Source organism: Dipodomys merriami, unplaced genomic scaffold (assembly GCF_024711535.1).
Source record: "Dipodomys merriami isolate MVZ:Mamm:240054 unplaced genomic scaffold, mDipMer1.0.p SCAF_57, whole genome shotgun sequence".
Lineage (NCBI taxonomy): Eukaryota > Metazoa > Chordata > Mammalia > Rodentia > Heteromyidae > Dipodomys > Dipodomys merriami.
The window spans coordinates 4,171,373-4,180,355 of record NW_027206146.1 but is presented as its reverse complement, the minus strand read 5'-3'; positions in this window follow the sequence as shown (position 1 = coordinate 4,180,355).

Genomic DNA, 8,983 nt, shown 5'->3' with positions numbered 1-8,983 from the left:
TGCACACCCTGCCCGTTGTCCTCATGATCTCTCTAAGCCATCTGTGTGGGCAGCAGGGCAGTGAATGGTAATATGATACCACAGCCTGCCCAAAGAGGAAGGAGCAATGAGGACAAAGATGGGAAACATCTGGGGAACTAAGGGTCAGGGGCTTATGGGGGCGGGAATAGGGGGCGAATGTAAAGACAGGGCCCGAGAAAGGCGTAGGGTTGTTGATTTACAGGAGAACAAAATAATAATAAAAGAGCTGGGCACCTGTGGCTCACACCTTCTAATCCCAACTAGATGGAGGCTGAGATCTGAGGATCGCAGTTCAAAGCCAGCCCTGGCAGGAAAGTTCATAAGATGCTAATCTCCAATTAGCCAGAAGCAGGGCTGTGGTTCAAATGGAGGAACATCAGCTTTCCGTGGAAAAGCTTAAAGATGGTGTCCAGGCCCTGAGCCCAAACTGTAGGAGGAGCACAAAATGAAGAAGAATTGAAAAGAAGAGGAAGAAGAAGAAGAAGGAAAAGAAGAAGCAGGAAAAGGAGGAAGTAAAGAAAAGAGGAAGATCTGTCAAGTTTGAATTTTAGATAACAAAAAAAAAGAACTTTTCTCAGCCTAAGTTCTCCAATCAATGTTGGAGGGTTTTTTGTTTTTTTGTTTGTTTTGTTTTTGCCAGGCCTGGCATTTGAACTCAGGGCCTGGACACTGTCCCTGAGCTTTTTTTTGCTTAAGGCTAGAACTCTACCACTTGAGCCACAGCGCCACTCCTGGCTTTTTCAGTGTTTGTGGTACTGAGGAATCGAACTCAGGGCTTCGTGCATGCTAGGCAAGCACTTTGCCACTGAGCCACCTTCCCAGCCAATCCTGTGGCAGTTATTCTTATACCAAGAAAAAAATAGGAAGATTGAGCAGTTTTTTAAGTCTGAAAGTCCATTTAAGCACACACACAGAGGAGCTTGCTCTGCACCCCAGAGTCCCCTGCCCAGGGCCCAGGAGAGAGCCCCTTCCTTCCCCCAGCCCCAGCTAGGCCGCAAAGCTGAACACAGGCCTGGTGCCACCCCTCCTTGCCCTGGAGGAGTCTGGGTAGGCCCAGCTCCCCACATTCAAAGGCCCAGCAGATGCCCAAGCCCCAGGAGATGGGCCCCTGGGAGAGGCCCCTGACAGCTTTGGCCTCCCTCGCAGCAGTGCGTGTCACCACAACTCAGCCTCCTGCACCTGCTGTCCCTGTCCCTGCTCTTGTTGCCTCAGAGCAATTCAGGATGCAGCATCTGAACACACAGCCTGATCATGAGCATCTGGTCTCTTTCTCTCCCCCAGCCCAAACTCAGCCGCACATCTTCACTCCTGAGACCCTGGAGCCTGGGCGGGCAGTGACCATCATCTGCATGGTTCCCTGTATCTCTCAGCAATGTGTGGCCCCTTCCATCTCCCGGTCCTGGCCTGCCCTCTCCACCACTGAGAGCAGACCCCAGACCTCTTTCCTGTCAGCAATCAGCCTCACACCATGCCCGAGGGACCACGGCACCAGCTCACCTGCCGAGCGGCCTTCAGAGCTGGTAACCCTGTGGAGAACACTGTCCGGCTGAGTGTGGCCTGTGAGTCCCGGCTTTAGTTCTGGCCAGATAAAACGTCCTGGTGCCGGGCGCTGGTGGCTCACGCCTGTAATCCTAGCTACTCAGGAGGCTGAGATCTGAGGATCGCGGTTCAAAGCCAGCCCGGGCAGGAGAGACCGTGAGACTCCTATCTCCAATAAACCACCAGAAAACTGGAAGTGGCGCTGTAGCTCAAGTGGTAGAGCGCTCGCCTTGAGCTGAAGAGCTGAGGGACAGCGCCCAGGCCCAGAGTTCAAACCCCACAACCGACAAAAAAATAAAAAAATAAAAAATAAAAATAAAACATCCTGGTGTGTGTGTGGAGAAGCATATCTGGGGGTCCCAGGAAAGGCAGGAACCACAAGGCCCTGTGAGAAGGGGGCTCTGGTTGTGGAGACAGCACATCCTTCCTGAAGAGAGCCCACACCCTTCTTGCAGGCGCCCACAGAGACCTGGTGATCACAATTTTGCGTGACAATGCCCAAGGTGCGAGGTCCAGAGGCAGGGCTGGCCTGACCCTGGAGAAGTGGAAAGCCCAGGGTAGGTGGAGGGGACCAACTTGTTCTACAGCCCTCACTCTCTGTCTCTCTTTTGGGGTCTGTGGGTATATCTCTTCCTCTCGCTCACTGCCTAACTCTGTTTCTCTCTGTGCATCTGTCTGTGTGTCTCTCCCTCTGTTGTCTCTGTCTCTGTCTCGCCCTCTCCTGTCTCTCCCTAGAGTCCCAAGGAAACACGATGTTCATGGACATCCAAAAAGGCCAGTTTCTGAGGCTGCTCTGCACTGTGGCTGGCCGGTCTCCCCCCAGGCTGACCTGGGTCCTGGGGAACTGAGTCCTCTTTAGGTCAAATGCCACCCAGTCTGGAGCCCTGGTGCTGGACTTGCCCAGGGTGAAGGTCAGGGATGTGGGGTGCTACACCTGCCACGCGGAGAACAGACTAGGCTCCCTGCACCACGCCCTGGACCTCTCTGTGCAGTGCGAGGGCAGGGGAGGGGGTGGAGAGAGGTCAGGGGAAGGACAGTGGAGGGGTCTGGGGAGGGGAGGGCAGGGGGCAGGGCGCCACAGCTTCCAGGGCCCAGCAAGCCCAGGGCCTGGGTTTGTGTGTGAGGCGCAGGCAGAGGGAGCCCTGGCCATTGTGTCTCCATTGCAGACCCTCCAGAGGCGCTGACAGTGACCGCTTCTCAAGGAAACAGCACAGGTGACAGGGGACACAGGAAGCCGGGCCTCTCGCGTCCTTTACAGGTGGGGATGGCACCCCACATCTCTCTCTCTCCCTCCCCTAGAGCTGGAAATCCGCAGGAACGGGTCGTCCCTCCGTGTCATGCAGGGACAAAGCCTGCGCCTGGTCTGTATCACCCACAGCCACCCACCGGCCAAGCTGAGCTGGGCCCGGGGTTCCCACACACTGAGCTCCCCCTGGCTTGCGGAGCCTGGGGTGCTGGAGCTTCCTGTGGTCCAGGCAGAACATGAGGGAGAATTCACCTGCGGGGCACAGAACCCACTGGGCGCCCTGCACATCTCCCTGAGCCTCTCTGAGCGCTGTGAGTAGAGGAGGGGACACCAGGGCCCAGGGACAGGGGACACCTGCTGACCACTGCCCTCTTGAGGGAACAGACAGCCAGAATCCCTGATCACCAGAGTCCTGGTCTGTGGGTGGCTGGGGAGGAAGAAGAAGGGAGAAATGGAAGGCCTGGATCAGAATGAGGCTCAGCAAGACTTTCATGGCCCCCTCTATCCCCGGCTCCCACATGCCCACTGGCTAACCTCACCTGCTTGTCCCGTGCAGGTGAGAGCTGCTTCTCCACAGCGCTTTTCATGGCGGCAGGACTGAGCATCACTGCCAAGGCTGTCCTTTCCCTCTGCCTCATTGTTGTGGTCATGTGAGTTGGGAGAGGTCAGGGGGTAGGAGTCAGAGGTCATGGGGTCTGAAGCCTGGGAAATGGCAAGGGCAGCAGTGCATCCAGGCCGTGATATTCCCACAGCATGAAGAAGTTAAGGAAATCGACCTCTGACAGAGACATCAGCAAGCAAGTTTCCCAGTGCAGCACTGTTCTTGATCACAGCATGGTCAAACCTAAGGTCCGGGCCCCAGAGAGTGTGCGGCCCACCAGGCTGCTGATTCACTCTGGCATCTAAATCAAGCCCCATCTCCTACTTCTCTTGGGAGACATAGGGATGTTTGTTTGTCTGGCACAGGGCTTTGCTATGCTGTCTAAGATGGCTTCAAATTGGCTATCCTCCTGCCCCTCAGCCTTCTGAATGCAGGGATTATAACTGTGTGCCTCTCTGCTCCAGTCATCTTAAGAAACTTTCTGTGGGGTGTCACTGACTCCCAAGGGACTAGTGGCATGCTTCCAGAGCATGTGCCTCTTGATTTTTTTTTGCAAATTCTTTTTTGTGATTAATTGAATACATAATTTCACAAATTTCACAGTATTGTGGGATAGTGATGCTTAGTTAAAGTCACAAACACACTCTTACTTTCATGGGGCAGATTGACTATCATGGTCTATAAAGTTTATGAATTCTATGAGCTTTGACAATAGAGTTATTTCTTCCACATCTGATTATGTGTACATTCTTTTGTTTTTGCATAGTGTCAGCTGTTCCTTCTTTCCCACTCATTCCCTCCCTCCCTTCGCAGCCATTGAGTGGCTTAGTTCGTTTTGATCAATGTCCAGTGAAGCTGATGGGTCCCACTGTTGTATGCTTTTTCCCTGATTCTCTCTAATTCTGTGTCCTCCTCCTAGGTTCCCTCCAGTGTGCACGTATATACCATATATGTGATCAGCAGCATGGGCTTATTTAGTAGTGATTTAGTAGACCAGAACAGTGGAGGTCCTTTGTTTCTCAAGTCTTGTTAACTTTGATCTATTACCTTATATTTTGGTTTAACATCCACTTAACAGGGATACCATGTGCCATTTTTCTCTTTGCTCTTGGCTTACCTCATGCAATGTGATTTCTTGTAGTTCTATCCATTTCCCTGTAAATGCCATTATTTTGTCCTTTCTAATGTGTGCCTCTTCATTAAGGAGTAGGATTCTAGGAGGCTGCAATGACTGCTTTGATTTTCTACTGTTCTCAGTTATAGGCTCAGGGAAAGAGGCTGGAAGGGGTGAGACAGGAAACGGGTTGTGCCGCTGACTGCCCAGGTCGACATATATCCCAGCATGAAAATCATAAAAACAAGCTACACAGGGGTTCATGTCTATCATCCTGGCTCTTTGGAAGGATGAGATTGGGACAATGATGCTTCAGGCCTTCCTTGAGCATAAAGACCAGACTTTACTGGAACAGCAATGAAAGCAAAAGGGACTGGGCGTGGCCAAACTGGAAGAGCATCTGCCTAGGAAATGCAAGGCCCATAGTGGCCATACCCATCAAGGCTCTCCTACCCCAGCCAGCTCTGATGGTCACACACCTAGCATTCCTGTACTCCTTGTTCTTGGTGTTGGGGATGGAAGGCTGACTCAGTGAGGGACTGGGTTTTCCTCACAGCTGTGGCCTCAGTCCTAAGTTGTACCAGGCAGCTGCTCAGTGCCCAACTCTGTTAGGTAAATGAATAAATGAATGAAGGGTGGATCTTGTTTCCTTTGATACAGAACCTAAAGACCAAGCCAAGCAGCCCTCCCAGGACTGCTTCTCCAGGCACTGTCTCCCCAGAACCAAGGAAGAACCAGAAGGCCACCCTCAGCTGCCCCAAGCCCACATCACCCACAAAAGGCCCAGATCCCCAGAGCTGCCCAGAAGAACTCCATTATAGTGCTCTCAACATCTCCCGGCATCTGGATTCCCCCAGGACCAGGGACCCTGAGGAGAATTACACAGAAATCCATTTCCACAGAGGGTCCCCTAGGCTGTAGATCTGGACCTCAGCCAGGGAGCCAGGAGGAGGCAATAAAGAGGTTCAGAGTACCCACCGCAAAGTCTCTTTAGTAACGTTTATAAATCCTTTAGGATGAGGCAAGTGCCTGTTGTGCATGCTTGTAATCCTAGCTACTCAGGAAACTGAGATTGGAGAATCAGGGTTCCAAGTCAACCTGGGCAGGAAAGCTCCTGAGACTCTTATGTCCCATTAACCACCGAAAGGATGGAAGTAGAACTGAGGCTCAAGTGGTGGAGCACCAGCCTTGAAGGAAAAACCGCTGAGATAGCACCCAGGCCCTGAGTTCAAACCTCAATACCAGAATGACAGCCACAACAAAACCCTCCAGTAAGCAGCCTTCAGACCCTCCCAGAACTGAGTCAGGATCACAGTACTGAACCGCAGGAGTGCTGTGTATCTTGCCCTGTGCCCTTTATTGGTTCTCTCTGTGGAGACATGGTTCATGGTAGAGCGCTTGTCCAGCATGCACAGGTGCTGCCTTCAATTCTACAACACACATAAAAATTAAAAGTGAAATATAAAAACAAGAAAAAGAAAGGTCACAGAGGAGCATAAGAGAGACCCACAGCCTGGTGCTGGTGGCTCACACCTGTAATCTTAGCTACTCAGCAGGTAGAATCTGAGGATCACATTTCCAAGCTGGAGCAGGCAGACAAGGCAATGAGACTCTGATCTCCAATTAACCACTCAGAAAAAGCTACAAGTGGAGCTGTAGCCCAAGTGGTAGTGTGCTATCCTTGAGCACAAAGAGGCTGTCTAGGCTCTGAGTACCAGATGCGGGGAAGGGCTGAGGGCAGCACATAGGGAAGATGGGAGAGGGAGGACCCCAGGAATATGAGAGGAATATGGAGGAAGTGGAGGGACAGCAAGCCACCCTGGACATCCACTTCAAACCCACAGTACTTCACAATTTCTTCTGCAGGGGGATCTCCTAAATCACAAGCAGTGCAGAGAACAAGGAAGGAGGAGGCCAGATGGAGCACATCTGTATTCTGCTTACTGGGAAGGCGGGGATGGGAGGATCACAGTTCCAGCCCAGCCCAGGGAAAAGCATGAGACCTTCTTTGGAAAACAGACTAAAAGCAGAAGGATTAGAGTGTGCTGAAAGCTCGAAGCAGAGAGAGAAAGTGTGGGGGGAGAAAGAGAAGGAGAAGAAGAGAGATGGAGGAGGGGAGGAGGAAGAGGAGGTGAAGAGATAGAAAGAAAGAGAGAAATAGAAATAGAAAGACCTAGACCTGTAATCCTAAATCCTCAGGTGGCTGAGATCTGAGGTTCAAAGGCAGCCTGGTCAGGAAAGTCCATGAGACTCTTATCTCCAATTAATCACAGAAGAAGCAGAAAGTAGAGCTGTAGCTCCAGTGGCCGAGTGCTGGCCTCCAGCAAAAGGGGCTCAGAGATAGCACCCAGGCCAAGTTCTAGCACCAGCATCAGACCAAGTAAAGAAGGAAAGAGGGAAAAAAGAAGGAAGGAAGGAAGGAAGGAAGGAAGGAAGGAAGGAAGGAAGGAAGGAAAGATTGTATAGACAAAAGGACTTTATGAACTGTAGACGCTTTCCACACATTAGCTATGAATGTCTGACATTGGCAAGGATGGATCTTTGGCTCAGAAAATCAGACATTACCAAGATCCAAATCTCCCATGAGCTTCATGATGACTGACAGGAGGTTTTCTCAGTTTGTCACAGCTGTTCCCTCACTCACCCCCTGGGGCTGCCTCAGGCCACTGCGGGCTTCACCCACCATGGGGACAGCTCTAGAGAGAGAGGTGGAAGCAGAGGACAGAGTGTCAGCCCTGTCCTCTGGACTTCTTGGCCTTGCTCCTGTCACCTGTCACCCACAGGCCCTTATGGTGACACCTGATGGTCACTGATGTCATGGCTGGATTGCTTCCCTTCCTAGCTCTGTGTACCACAGCCTATGAGTATGGAACATTAACACGGGAATGAGCAAACGGGATGCTGGTGGCTCACTCCTGTCATCCCAACTACCCAGGAGGCTGAGATCTTAGGGTCACAGTTTAAAAAGAACCCGGGCAGAAAAAACCCATCAGGCTCTTTTCTCCAATTATCCAGCAAAAAGCTGGAAATGGATCTGTGGTTCAAGTGATACAGCACCAGTCTTGAGCAAAAGGGAGAGTGTGAGGCTCTTAGTTAAATCCCAGTACAAGCGTGCCCACGGACACACACACACACACACACACACACACACACACACACACACACACACACACACACACACATGAATTAGCTATACAGACTACAGTTAGCCACCAGAATCCACTACCTATAGAAAAAACAGACTTACAATCCAGGCAACAATGGCTTATGCCTGTAATCCTAGCTATTCAGGAGGCTGAGATTTGAGCATTACAGTTCTAAGCCAGCCAATGCAGGAAAGTTCATTAGATTCTAATCTCCAATTAGCCAGAAGGGGGATTGGAGGTCAATCCTCAGATTTGAGAGAAAAAGTATCAAGGGTGGTGTCCAGGTCCTGAGTCCAAACTGTACGACCAGAACAAAATACAGAAAAATAAACTGGGCTCACGGTGGCTCACAACTATCATCCTAGCTACTCAGGAGGTTGAGATCTGAGGATAATGGGTCAAGCCACTGCCTGCAGGAAAGACTCTTATCTCCAATTAACCAACAGAAAACCAGAGGTGGAGCTGTAGTTCTACTGGTAGAGGGCTAAACTTGAGCTTAAGACCCTAGGAACACCACTGAGGCCGGGTTCAAGCCACACACAGTGACAAAAAATAAAAAGAAAAGACAAGATAAGACAAAGAGGAAGGAGGAGGTAGAGGAGGAGAAGGAAGAGGAAGAAGAACAGAAAAAAGAGGAAGATATCTAGTTAAGGCTGAATTTTAGATAACAATATTTTTTTCCTCAGCATAAGTTCTCCAGTGTTGGAGCTTTTATTCCTTCTTTTCTTCTCTTTCTCTCTTTCTCTCTTTCTCTCTTTCTCTCTTTCTCTCTTTCTCTCTTTCTCTCTTTCTTTCTTTCTTTCTGTCTTTCTGTCTTTCTGTCTTTCTTTCTTTTTTTGGTCAGTTGAGGGGCCTGAACTCTGGACCTGGGCAGTATCCCTCAGCTCTTCAGCTCAAGGTTAGCATTCTACCACTTGAGCCACTGTACCACATCTGGCTTTTTCTGCTTATGTGGTGCTGAGGAATTGAACCCAGGTCCTCATGCATGCAAGGCAAGCACTCTACCTCTGAACCACCTTCCCAGCCATGAAGCTATTCTTATAACAAGAAAAAACAGAAAGAGTACTCGTTATACATTTAGTCTAAAAGTCCATCTAAGCAGGGACATCGCTCCCCACCAGAAGTGTTCCCTCTGTACCCCAGACCTCCCATAAGAAAGGCTTTGACATTGGCTTGCATTTCAGCTTCCCGTGTGACACATAGCCCAAAGAATAGTCCCTTCCGCCCATCCCACAGCCAGGCCCCAAAACCAGACACAGGCCTGCTGCCTCACCTCTTGCCCCAGAGTAGTCTGGGGAGGCCCAGATCCCTGTGTG